This window comes from Vicugna pacos, chromosome 20, assembly GCF_048564905.1.
Source record: "Vicugna pacos chromosome 20, VicPac4, whole genome shotgun sequence".
Lineage (NCBI taxonomy): Eukaryota > Metazoa > Chordata > Mammalia > Artiodactyla > Camelidae > Vicugna > Vicugna pacos.
Window position 1 is genome coordinate 12166856 of NC_133006.1, and position 4403 is coordinate 12171258.

Here is a 4403-nt window from a genome sequence, read left to right on the forward strand (position 1 = left end):
TGTGTTATCAAAGGCGTCTATTAAATGCAAATCAGAGATTCTTCACATATGAGGGAGGGAAGGGAAATTTTAAGGAGCAGCTCCCCGTTTCTGATTTTCTGACTCTGCATCAGGATGTACAACCTTGAAAGCTTCCTCCTGGAAAGGGTCTGGCAGACGTTTAAGGGAAATCACATTCCCAAAGCCACGAGTGTATCCCATGATTTGAGTGTAGCTCCTGAGAGCCGGGGGGATGGCTTGGATGATCCCTAGAGTCCTCCCCAGCCGGAGAGATGTGACTTGTGCCTTGTGACGTCCTGGCGTGGAGAACAGCTGCAGATTTGACAGGAAATTGTAGAAGATGGGAATTCACCATGAGACGAAATGTCTTTGTTGTTCTCAGCCTCCTGGGTCTTCAGGGCTCAGGGCCAAAATGTTGGAGACTGGGAAACGCAGGGGAATGTCTGTACCTCCATTTTTTTTTTTTCCAGATGGAGACGTAGATAATCAGCTTCTAACATCTGTATTATGAAAAGTTTTCCTCCACTAATCTTGCGGGTTGAGAGTGGAGCCAGAGGTCACCAGGTACTTCATTTCTTCCTCTAAGGGCTGAGGTACAGCCCAGGGCATCCAAAAGAGCAGAGAGTTGGCTTCAGGGACATCTGAAGGTCTCTCCCTCGCCTTTATAGGTGGTCTACCTGGAGCATCTCAGCCGGGAAGTTAGCTTTTTAATAGGTCTGGTGAACTGGGGGCCGGCTTCCACATCTCCTTAAGGGCCTGCAGACGTTTAAGGAAAATCACATTCCCAAAGCTGTTAGAAGGCCTGGCAGGAAACTCTGGGAGCTGGGGACATGGGTGATCCCTTATTCTTGCTTCCTGTCCACCCAGTTCATAGTTCTGGGATGTAGGGTCCAAGTTGTGGAGTCTGAGGACTCCTGGGTAACGTTGTGGAGTGTGGGGAATCCTGGGTAACATTGTGGAGTCTGGGGAATTCTGGGTAATGTTGTGGAGTCTGGGGAATTCTGGGTAACTGAGGTCTGGGGAATCCTGGGTAATGTGGAGTCTGGGGAATCCTGGGTAACGTGGAGTCTGGGGAATCCTGGGTAACGTGGAGTCTGGGGAATCCTGGATAATGTTGTGGAGTCTGGGGAATCCTGGCTAGCGTTGTGGAGTCTGGAGAATTCTGGGTAATGTTGCAGAACACAAACTGCTCCGTCCTCCTCTTCCCGCCTCCGATTTCTACTTCCGATTACCACGTTTTGAGAACCTCTCCCCAGCTGGTGTGGGGAGTCTTCAGGGACACTCCTCCACTCAGCCCCATCCCACTGCTGACGGTGTGCTTTTCAGGATCTGTCAGGAAGGGCAGGTAAAGCCCTCGGACCCCTTGGCTCTGGGGAGTCTGATTGGAGCAGCAGGCCAGTCACACCGGAAGGTCCTGATGACCTCTTACGGGATGTTCACGAGGTCACGTCTCCTTCTTGGAGGTCCTTCCCACTGCATCTGGTTGTTCACTGGTGGGAAATTCTTGGTGGGACCAGAAGTCAGTTTTTCCCTCTGTTATGTTGCCAGAGTCCTCTTTCTATCCAGCATTATGGGCTCTGGCTTTTGTGGGGGTTTTGTTTGTTTGTTTTGGCTTTTTGTTTGTTTTTTTGCCATTTCTACTGTTTGATCAGAAAAAAAAATTTAGCATATCTATTAATAACATTGTTTCAGTTTCTAGTTTCTAAAAGAGACAGATGTTATTGGTGCCCTGTTCATATTGGCATGCATGTCAACCCTATTTTTTTTTAAAGCTTTTTTGAGATGTAGTTGCTATTTTAAAAAAACTGCATATATTCAATGTATATAATTGATGGGTATGAACATATACGTACACCTGTGAAATCGTCACCACAGTCAAGATAATAAACATTCCGTCACCTCCAGAAGTTTCCTCCTGTAGGGATTCTGACTTTGGATTAGGACTCTTATGGCAATAATAATAATAATTATTATTATTATTCTGTATTGTGTGCTTGCCTGGGACCAGTGAGTGGGCTGTCTGTTGTGATTATCCTCACAACGATGCTGTGAGTAACATGCTATGAATAGCCTCAATTTTCTGAGGCTTAGGTAGGGCAAGGCACTTTCCTAGAGTCACATAGCCACAAAATAACAAAGCAAAGAAGGACCAGGTTATCTTCCTTTTAATTATTCCTCCACCAAAAAAAGCCAGAAAACAAAACCCCTGTTCTCCTGATCTTGCCTCTAAGGCTCAGCTCTGAACACACTAGCTATGATGAACTCTCCTACAGAAGCTCCTTGAAATTTTGAGAAGCAGAAGAGGATAATTTTTTTCTTAAGCAACTTAAAAAATGTCCCTCATCTCATAATTTGTTGAAGAAAAGGTAAGATATTCAGCAAGTTAGAAGAAAGGAAGGAAGGGAAGGAGGGAGGAAGGAAGAAAGACAAGATGTCAACACTATACCACTAATATTTTGCAGGGTTTTTTTGCTGTGGATTTATCTAAGGCCTAATGTTTGAAAGATAAAGATTCAAGCAAAAATGTAAAAACTTGAAACTCAAATAGCTTCCCTAACCTGGCTGAGCGTGGATAGCTTGTTTAGAAATTCCAGTGGGGGCAAAGGTCAACAGGTTATAAAGGACGAAGATTAGAAAATGTGTGTGAAATAGAAAGGAAAGGAGGGTCAGGATTTGGAATTCTGCAGGCTGGTCTTCTCTGGCTCAGGACTGAGGGTGGCAGAATGTGCTGGAAGCGGAGGGCGGCTCTGGAATGCAGGTGGGGTCCCGCAGCTGGAGTCTGCCTCGGAGCCCCTTCCTAGGGTTTTCAGGGTCTTGGAGCTCTGATTAGGTCACCTGGGCCAAAATAGGGGATATGGGTTGTGTTTCTGTCAGTGACAGAGGGAAGAGTAATTTAGAAAGTTTGAAAGAGTGTAATTAGGGGAGAAAAGTCAAGATAGAAGAGAAAATCTTGATAGTAAGTCATTGGCCTCCAGCCTTTCCACAATCGTCCTTAGCAGCGCAGTGTGGGGGTGAGAGGACAAAGGAGCTGGTAGGACTGTTGTGGGCTTTTTTCTTTCTTACATATTTTGCTCAATACCCCTTGTCTGAGAGATTTTCACATCCCAGTGTAGACCTTAATAGACAGATCGTTTTAGCATTTGATTATCTCCTATAATTTGTGTTATAAAATTCCTGTGGAAGATAGGAAAATCCATTTCTTCAATTTTCAGTAAATCTAAATTCACTTGCACCTAAAAACAATTTTTGAGAGCTCTTCTGTTTCCACCGCCATGATAGAAACTTGCGCAGGATTCTAAGAAAGCATACAACTTAATTTTGACTTCAAAAGAGATAATTAAGGATACAAGATGTAGATACATAAAACAATAACGGGAAGTATTCTAAGTCTCATAATTGCCAAGAATGGTTGTGCTACAGCCAAGAGACATTTATGTGTCAGGACGTCGAGTTTGATGATTCCATGACCCATGTTTTTCAAACTGTGGGGCCCAACCCCTTTGGTGGGTGGTAAAACTGAGTGGATTGTGTCCTCCACTTAAAAAATATAGTAGAAAATGCCGTCACCTGCATGTTGGAAGCTTATGCATTTCATGAGCACTTTTTAAAGTTAAAAACACACACACTCAAGTGTATGGGATGGGTTTCATAATGTATTTCTTCTCACGAATTCAATCAAATGAGTCTCAAAGATGCCCTATGTGCCAAAGTAATCTCCAACCTAGATCTTTATTACCATTTATTAAATGCCTAAAATTTTCCAGGCCCATTAATGATAATACTTAAGAAGACTTTTCAGAAAATGGCAATGACAGCAATCCTGGTATGTGAGTCAGCCTCGCTCACTGTCCACGATGACACCAGCCAACATGTACTGAACGTTATTAGTGTGTTGGGAACTGGGCTAAATATTTTTCATACATTATCTAATCTACTTCTCATAACAACTGTATGAAGAGGCTACTATTATTCTTCCTGTTTTTCAGATGATAAAGAAGAGGTTTCAACAGCTACAGTAGTGTGCCCCGGGTCACTCTGAGAACTCTGCAATATCTGAGTCCAGAGACAAAGCATTGCACCACCATACCGCACTGGTGTTTTCGAGAACAGATCCCTCATGGAAAGCTCTGTGATTTGTTAAAACCTTCTTTTGTGTTGTAACTCTTCCAGAATGTTCCTCAGTTAGCCCTATGATAATCCAATCCCCTTTGGTCCCTACAGAAGGCTGATAAAGGGAGTTTCTATGGTTCTGGGTGTGCAGGGTGGGGTGATACTGGAGGAAGTTGGTTTCTGATCTGATTCTGAGAAACCTGTTCTGACCTCCTCCCACGGACTCTGTCCTAACTGGCCCAGACGCTGAGCTTCTGGGGCAAACCTGCCTCCTCCCTGAACAGTGGGCATTC

General features: G+C 44.2%; 1 long non-coding RNA gene across 1 annotated transcript; it reads left to right on the forward strand.

The window, feature by feature from the left end:
• The first annotated feature begins 1076 nt into the window (after positions 1-1076).
• On the forward strand, positions 1077-4161 carry LOC140687585 (uncharacterized). Its single transcript, XR_012061976.1, has 2 exons — positions 1077-1166; positions 3987-4161. It is a non-coding gene; the product is annotated as an uncharacterized lncRNA (long non-coding RNA).
• The last annotated feature ends 242 nt before the right edge of the window (positions 4162-4403 follow it).